A 9,519-nucleotide genomic window follows, 5' to 3' on the forward strand; every position below is an offset into this window, starting at 1 on the left:
AACATGAGATTAAAGGTTGGAGCCTAGGTACCTAGGGTACCTAGGGCCTCGGGGTCCGCGGCCTCGGGGTCCGCGGCGCGTTGCCAGGGGGTCCGTGAAGAGCTGTTGTTAGGCTACAACATAAACATACCGGTATTTATGGAAAAAATGTTGGGCCGAAATTGCGAAATTTTTATACACACATTTATAAAAAAGTAAAATCTATTTACATATTGTAAAGTTATTCCAAAATACAATAAAATGCTTATTTAACACTATTGTGGTATTAGCACTGAATGATTGAAGCATAAAAGAGTTCAAAAGCATCTAACAGAAAAAATAGACATGAGCCCATATGATTACATTTGCGTTGCGGTTATGAGGGGGTCCTTGAAATAATTTCTGCCCTATGGGGGGGTCCCCGGCCCCATATAGTTTGAGAACCCCTGACCTAGGGTACCTAGGGTTTGTTTCAGGTTAGAAAACCTAGGCCAAGACATCAGGTGTCTCCACCGCCATTTTCCCGTTGGTAGCAGCTATAGTTGACTTTTGCTGCTAGCCCACTCCACCAGAGAATTTCTGTTTGCCCCAGTGTATCCAGGAGAAGGGGGAGTGTCAGGGATGGTTTGAAGGAAGCGGTCAAGTTCTGCCTTGAACTGGATCAGGGTTGGGATTGACTTAACATTTTTGGGTACAGCGTTATACAGAGCAGAGGCTGTTGATGAGAACGAGTGGAATCTCATTGTGTTGATGCTGCTACAATTGGAGCTTCCAAGCGGCCGTACACAGGTTACTCCTCGCCTCTCCGAGTGTTGGAACACCAGGTTGACGCTGTTGGGGATGGCACCGTGGAAGATTTTCAAGACAAGGATGACCATGTATCTTTCACGGCGGCGTTGTAGCGAGTAGAGGTTAAGACGCTTGAGGCGGTCCCAGTAGCTGAGATTCGAGCAACCCGCTATATTTGCAGTGAAAGAGCGCTGGATCGACTCAATCAAGATAACGTTGCACTGCAAATGTGGTGACCAGAGAGCACAGCAATATTCTACGATGGAGCGAACATAGGTCTTGAAGAGCAGTAGCATCGTGCTTTTGTCCCTGATTGAGAACGTCCTCAGAACCCAGACGGCTTTTCGTGCAGCTTCGGCTGTTTTTTTGGTGATGTGTTCCGCCAACGGAGATCTTTGTCAATGAAGACTCCGAGATTCTTGACGACATCGTCTGAGTTGATTACCAGTCCTGTTGATAGCTTGTACGGCTTCTGTAGTTCTTGATTCTTCCCGTGCTGCAGGAGCTGAAACTTGGACTCATTTAGCTCCATGTTGTTGTTAGTTGCCCATCGTACAACTGCGTGCAAATCCTCCTGGAGCAGCTTGCAGTCTGTAGGGGAGCCGATGCTCTTGTGGAGCTTTGAGTCATCAGCGAATACCTTTATTTTGCTGTGCTTAACGACAGAGAACAGATCGTTTATATACAAGATAAAGAGGAGTGGGCCCAGCACTGTGCCCTGCGGGACACCCCTCAGCACTCTGATGACGTTAGATCTCACACCATCAATCACCACATGCTGAGTTCTACCGCTGAGAAAGTTTGAGAGCCAACAATGCACTTTACCCTGGATTCCTAGGCCATTGTAAATCGGCTATATTCACCTGAAATTATTCAAATGGATGCTTACAACTTACCACATTGAATAATATTTTTTTATTTATTTTAGACTTGGCCCCATGTTCGTAGGAGCGTGCTGGCACCACATCTATGGGGGTAAAACGCATGATGATACATGATATTTTTTAGACAATATGCAGAATCATTTCACATACGAATTAACACGGTCGGCTATTTTTTGCCAGCACGCCACCCTAGCCATATTATGAGCAACCGTGTTCCCATTGGCTGTGATTTGAACTTTGATTTCCTTGTAGGAGTTCATAATAATTCACTGCTCGTCTTGGGTGAAATACACCGCTCTCGCTCGATTCATTTTGCGCAAGGGTGAGTCAAATGACGCAATAAACGCCCCTTTTATGTGAACGCGCATTGAACCTAAAGCGGAAAACGATAGTTATGTTATTATAACTCTAGTTCTATGATTGTAGGTGTAGCCGTCTAGGCTTCGCCTTATGGGCTTGTCCCGTGCGCGCGCTTGCAGCGCTGAGAATTCAAACTATGCACCAATCAGCGTGCACATTTCACACGGTATCGTGTCTATATAAGGCGGTTTATACCGTCGCTCATCCTCCGCGTTTTTCTTTCAGCATTTGGAGGGTACAGCAGGTGGGAAACTAGACGGCTACGCCTACAATCATAGAACTAGAGTTATAATAACATAACTATCGTTCTATTTCATGTAGGCTACGCCGTCTAGGCTTCGCCTTATGGGCTAAGGTGAAACTGCGAGCGGAGCCCGATCAATGTACTCCTGCTGGACCCCAGTCAAAACGACCTAAGTCACCAGCACATTAAGACTCAAAAAGCCAAGGAAGTGTAAAACACAACAGCTTAATAAAAAACGAATTCCTCCTAGATCAAGCAAGGCAATGATCAAGAGAGAAAAAAGTGAGTCTGTAAAGACTCCGGCTCTGATCCGTGCTTCATGGAACCCATGAAAAGGAAAAGAAAAACCAGAGCAACACGGTTTCCATTAGGTCCGCTACCACCGGGGGCGGAGCTACGGAATCCTGCTCTCCAATAAGGGGTCTCTCTCGGCCGTTTCTTATTTGAAAGAAACGGCGGGAGTGCCATACTGGCAAACAAAACCACCTGACAATTGGCGGGCCAATAGTAAAAACCCCTAGCCTGTTTTTCATTTGAAAAAAGGTGGGAGAGTAAGACTGGTAGTCAAGTCCAACTCGCCAGCCGGCGAGAGTAAATCCAACCACGCCGCTTTAAAGAACATGTCTATATTCTTAAGCCGTAAAAGGGGTCCCGGACTCCAGCACAGAGTTGCCGAGTGAGCCCCTGGACATGTCTAACATGTAAAAACGGACAAAGGGGCCGGGGGAAGTTCAAGACGCAGCCGCGCAGATGTCTTCCACCGACACGCCCTTGAGTAGAGCTGTTGAAGCGGCCACGCTCCGGGTGGAGTGAGCTTTAACGCCCAACGGTGGCGCCAAGCCCTGCCGAGAGTAGGCTAAGCAAACACCCTCACATACCCAGCGAGAAAACCGCTGCTTAGATCGAGCGCGGCCCCTGCTAGCGTCGCTATAACACACAAACAACTGTTGTGTGGAGCGGAACGCGGCCGAGCGATTCACGTACATAGCCAATGCCCGAACCGGGCACAGGAGATGCAACTCCGCCTCCGCCTCACTAGAATGAGGCGGTGGGTGAAAGCCTTGAGCACAATATCCCTCGACCGAAAATAACTATTAATGTTCTTCGGGAGGAACGCAGGATTAGGTCTGAGCAACGCGAAGGAGCTGTCCTCGTTTAGCAACAAGCAACTCAGGCTGACAGACAGAGCGGTTAGCTCACCGGCCCGCTTGGCAGAAACCAAGGCCAACAAGAGCGCTGTCTTAAAGGACAGGGCATCCAAAGGGGCCTGAGAAAGCAGCTCGAAAGGATCCCTGGAAAATCCGGGCAACACGGTGGGGAGATCCCAGCGTGGTGTAAGCACGCGTGAAACAGGCCTAACCCGTTTCGCCCCACGCAAGAATCTCTTGACCAGTGGATGGCTGAAGATCGGTCCACCATCACAGCCTGCATGGCCAGCCGAAACGGCTGCCGCATAGACCTTGATAGTGGAGAAGGCCAAACCTTTCTCCAATAAGTTTTGCAGAACCTAAAGCACGCTTCCCACCTCGCATTGAGATGGGACAGCGTGGTTCCTCTCACACCAATTAGAGAAGGCGCACCACTTCGCCGCATAGAGGGAAGAAGTAGAAGGCGCACGAGCACTCTGAATAGTGTTGATAACCGTCTCAGGCAAACCTTTGCCCTGCAGGATCAACCTCTCAGGAGCCAAACCAACAGCCATCCCGAGACATCGGGCGGGTGGTGCACCGTCCCGTGGGCCTGTGAAAGCGCATCCGGCCTGAACGGTACCGGCCACGGCGCCGACCGCGAGAGCGCGGCCAGCTCTGGAAACCACAGAGCTGAACGGTTCTCCAGGGCCACTAATATCAGGGACAGTCTCTCCTGTCTGACCCGTTCCAGAAGAGGAAGGATCAGCTGGAGCGGGGGAAACGAATACAAGAGAGCCCGCGGCAAAGGTGTGTGTGCCAACGCATCTACCCCCAACGGGGGGAGATCCCGAGGGCTGAGGGAGAACCACCACCTGCTGTGCGTGTTCACCCTGGACGCGAAGAGGTCCACCTACGCCGTCCCGAACCGCTGCCAGATCAGTCTGACAATGTCGGGATGTAACCGCCACTCTTCTCGGCGGGGACCGCCTCGAGACATGAGGTCCGCCCCAAAGTTATGGGCGCCCGCGATATGCAGGGCTCTCAGACTGAGGAGATACTGATGAGCCCAAAGCCAGAGCTCGACCACCTTTCGGTGGAGAGCAGGGGAGCGGACTTCCCCCTGTCTGTTGATGTACGCTGCCGCCGACACGCTGTCTGTCCTGATCAGAATGTGGTGGCCACGCACCAGGTGAAAGAAATGCAACAGCACTTTCCTCACAGCGTCGAGCTCCAACACATTTATGTGTGCTGCAGGGGGCGTGCGCCACTCGTCTCCGACCGAGTGAGAGAGGCACGTTCCTCCCTCAACCCGTCAACGAGGCGTCCGTGAAGACCACTACGTAGGAAGCCACCCTGCCCAGGGGAACACCCCTGAGAATGGCGGAGGGTCTTTTCCAATATTCCAGGTCTGGCTACACCGAACGGAGAACGAGGAGCACCCTGAGCTTGTGTCGCCTTGGGTCCAACCGTTGGCGAGCAAACCACCGCTGGAGTCAGGGGGGACCCAGGGGGACCACAAGGTGGGCAGCTGCCATCAGCCCTAACAGGCGCATGGTGGACAGTGCGGTCACGTTTCTGCGAACGCGAAAACGGGAGAGCGCAGACAGGATGGCGTCTCGCCGAGGAGGCGAAAGCATCACAGTCATGGTGGCTGAGTCTAGGCAAAGCCCCAAGTAGACTGTATGCCGGCTGGGGAGCGGGGAGCTCTTCTCCCAGTTGATGGAAGGAGAGATGGTTTATCACCAACATGGTTTCCCTTCTCGCGGTCTCCTCTGAGTTGCTCAGAATAAGCAGGTTGTCTAGGTAGAAGAGAATCCTCTTTCCCTGACGCCTGAGCGGTTCCAACGCCGTCTCCACACACTTTGAGAAGGTGCGCGAGCCAGGGAGTAGCCGAACGGCAGACACTGGTACTCGTACGCCATCCCCATAAAGGCAAAGTGGAGAAACTTCCTGTGCGCCTGCCGAACATGGACGTGGAAGTAAGCAACCTTGAGATCCAGGGATGTCAACCAATCGCCCTCTCTCACACACCGGAACAACGCTCCGACAGTGAGCATTCTGAACTTCCTCGTGGCAACGAATCTGTTGAACACGCGAAGATCCAGAATAGGTCTCTTTTCCCCTGACTTCTTGGAAACCAGGAAGTAGCGGGAATAAAACCCTAGGTGAGACTCGTGGGGGGGAATGACAGTGATGGCCCCCTTCACCAAGAGACGTGCCACCTCTGCTGCCAGAGCAGTGCTCGCAGCCGGGTCCCGTAGCGTGGTCTCCACCAACCCCATAAAGGGTGGGGGACGACGCTTGAACTGTATGGGATGGCCCCATCTCAACGTGGTGTCCAACCACGATGGCAGAACGCACCGCTCTTGCCAACACGCATAGCGGTCGGAGAGAGGGCGAGCCGACAGCTGAGGAAGACCGTCCAGGAATAACCCGTATTCCTCGGCCCCTACCACTTCCACACTGCGTGTGAACCAAGGGGGGCTTCCCATGAAAGGGAGGAGGCTCAGCGAGCGTAGGAGACGTACCAGAACCAGCCGGTGTAAAAACAACGAGCTGTCTAGACGTCGCCCTCTTGCCTGCTGAACAGGGAGCGAGCCGTCCGGCCGCCGCACCTGTGCCCATGCGCTGTCCGCAGGCTGTAGCCACAGCGCACGGACCCGTCTCCTCACCTCCCACAAACTGTTGAAGGGAGGTAGAGGGAATAATGTGGGGAACCAGGAGACCGGTACAAGCGGCCGTATCCACGGGCTCGTGCCACGAGTCTCTGATCCGTCCACGAGGCTCCAAGGGACGCCGCTTCTTAGAAGCAGGTGAACCAGAGGCCATGTGAACACGCCGTCCGACCGCCACCCTACAGCCACCGGGCTGAGGGAGGGAAAGAGGCAACATGGAGGAACGCACCACAAGCGTAGGACGCAGGTGGCGCTGGGACCGGCCTGGACCCCGCTTCCTCCCGGCCTGCTGGTGGGAGGAGCCCGTGAGAATCGCCCCGAACCGGGAACGATTCTCACGGACAGACTGCTAGTGCGCGAGAACCTTGGAGAACCGGGGACCAAATAGGCCATCCGGTGCTAATGGACCCTGGACGAGGCTGGCCCGCTCTTGTTCCGGCACCGCAGTGTGGGAGAGCCATATGACCCTTTGGATCATGGTAGCCCACGCCATATGCCGGCCGGCTATCGGCTGGCACAGCTGGAGGATGGCGCTGGAAAACAAGTGAACAAGTGCTGCACAGGCGGGAACAAGGGGCACTGGGTAACCCGTCGGGAAGAAGATGGGGTGCGAAAGCACCCTGCATATCGTCAGATACGGGGGCGAGAGGCGGGGCCGGTATGGGAATCCCCTTGATGGCCACCGCCTCACCCACGATCTCCCCGAAGAGATCGGCCATCCGGCGCGGCCTCTCGTGTTGTACGGCGGTGGCGGTTGAAACCCGGGAGCGGGAAAAACCAGACGCCGAGTGGCCGAAGACTTCATCCATGGAAGCGTCGTTGTCGGCGTCGTCGTCGGCGTCGTCGGCGGCGTCGATGATGCCATCGTTGTCGTCAGGGCCGGCCCTGAACAGGTTGATGGCGTCAGCCAGGTCCACCGCAGGGGAAAAGAAGAGATGCCTGGAGAGGATCCCCTCTTCAGGCAGCTCCCGGCAGGCGACACAGGAGACGGAGGCCGCCATAGCAGCCGCGGCGTGGTCGGCGCCGAGGCACCGAAAGCACGCCAAGTGCCCGTCACCCGGTGCCAGGGAGGCAGGACAGGAGGCGCATAGGAGTCCTGAAAAGGACCTTGCTCCAGGAGCGCTCTCAGGTGGCCCTGAAAAGGGCAGTTTGTCTGCGGCCTCGCCTGAGCCAACGGCTTGGGAGATCCGTGTTGAAGTCATCTTCTTCTTATGTAGTGTTCTCAATTCTCGCTGATAAGCCCAAGTGCTGAAAGAAAAGGGAGGATGAGCGACGGTATACACCGCGTTATATAGACACGATACCGTGGGAAATGTGGGCGGTGCCCACGCTGATTGGTGCATAGTTTGAATTTTCAGCGGGACAAGCCCATAAGGCGAAGCCTAGACGGCATAGCCTACATGAAATAGAACCTGGTTCAACTAATTTAATCTAAAGTGAGCGTCGTGGTACCATTTAACTGATTGCGAGTTGCGGCTCTGTCGAGCCAGGTTTTCCCAAGAAAGCCTGGGTATGTTCAGCGAGGTTCGTGGTATACCCCCCGGATCTTGCTACACCGGAAACAAAACAACAAACACTCCGCAGGAACTTGTTGGGGCAAGCAAGGATACGGAGCGGGTGAAAAACTCCTTAAAAGTGTGTGTGTGTGTTAGTGTTGGCTCGTTCGTTCACGAACCGGTTCGAATGAACAAGTCTTTAGAACGAGTTGAACAAGTCTTTAGAACGAGTTTCCGGTGAATCGATTCACCAGAAACTCGACTGAACTGGGAGGAGTTGTTCGCGATTCAGCCTAGTTTCGGTTCGTTCAGCCTGGTTTCCGGTAGCGGTAAATCGCATCATGGAATGGACCCCATTGCACGGTTCTCAGCTGAGTCAGTCAGACTCAGTGAAGTTAGTTCTACCGGAAACTCGACTGAACGAACAAACGAACGAACGATTCGCGAACGACTCCTCGTGGCGAACTGAATCACGCGAACTGGGTGACGGAAACGAATCATTAAATCCACCACTAGTGTGTGTGTGTGTTTGTGTGTCACTCTGTTCGAGCCTGCACGAGAGTTCAATGTTGTCATTAGCTGTTACGTCTTTCTGACCAATCGCAGTTCAAGGCCCACCTGGGCTGTACCACTTCGGGAGGGGCCGCTCAGTTGCTCCCCTCTAGACAAAATCGACTTGGATGCGACATTGACAGTTTGTGAGAGGTTTGCGGACGCAAAGCTCTGGCTGCCGGACGGCGCTGCAATGAACTTTTATAAACGCAATATTGTTATCCTGCAGTAATCAGCCCGACAGCCCCGAACCGTTAGCGTCCCACCGGGAATTCTCCCGACTCTCCCGATTACCACTCCGCCACCGTGTGTGTGTGTGTGTGTGTGTGTGTGTGTGTGTGTGTGTGTGTGTGTGTGTGTGTGTGTGTGTGTGTGTGTGTGTGTGTGTGTGTGTGTGTGTGTGTGTGTGTGTGCATGTGTGTGTGTGCGTGCGTTAGTGCAGCCGTTATTGATAGTCTGGTCATGTGTATAGGCCTACGTACAGTAGGAATATTCAGACTGGTTTAATTAATAAACGTTATAGTATTTCCCATCTTTGCTGAGCAAGAGTTTTGTTCGAAAGTTCAGTGATTGAAACAAATAAAAGCCTGGGGTCTCATTTATAAAACTGTGCGTGGGATCGTTACTAAAAGTGTACGTACGCCCAAAAGCCAAGTTTTGCGTGCGGCAAAAAATATTCCGATTTATAAAACCCTGCGTACGCACACCGTACGCAACTTTTTAACCATAAATGGTCAATGCAAATGACCTCATGAATGCGATCTGCATATAAAACCGACTCAGATGAAAGTATTATGTCTTGTCGGAAACAATGGCAGAAGGACTGAGAAAAGCAAAAAAGCGAAATTTCACGGAGGTTGAAGTGGAGACACTTGTGGGTGAGATGGAGGCCCGAAAAGTAGTTTTGTTCGGCGGTCACGGGATTGGGATCGCCAACAACAAAAAGCAGAGTGAGTGGCAACATGTTGCTGCAGCAGTGAACTCAGTCAGTAGCACGGAGCGCACAGTCCCAGAATTAAAAGAAGTGGTCTGACATAAAGGTACATATTTTTATGTAGCCTATAATAAATCGTTATGGTCCCTATTCCCTAAAGACCCTCTCCCTCCGAATCCTGCCATTTTCATGGTCCGCCAGAAGTGACATATGGTGCAGAATTACCACGGCGCTCACCTCTGTATAAATGGGTCAGTTTGATTAGGGCTGCGCACATTCTCCCGTCACCGTCAAGTTGTTTTTTTATAGATCACAACCTTGGCGTGGAAAGTCACGTACGCCAATTTCAGCCCCGTTTTGTGCGTACGCAACGGTTACAAATGACCCCGGGACTGTATGTAGAAATGTAGTTCATCATCGGACCTGTGGAGGGCAGTAATACGCTGGACAGCGTCCAAACTGCCGGAAACTGACAA

Source organism: Gadus morhua, chromosome 16 (assembly GCF_902167405.1).
Source record: "Gadus morhua chromosome 16, gadMor3.0, whole genome shotgun sequence".
Lineage (NCBI taxonomy): Eukaryota > Metazoa > Chordata > Actinopteri > Gadiformes > Gadidae > Gadus > Gadus morhua.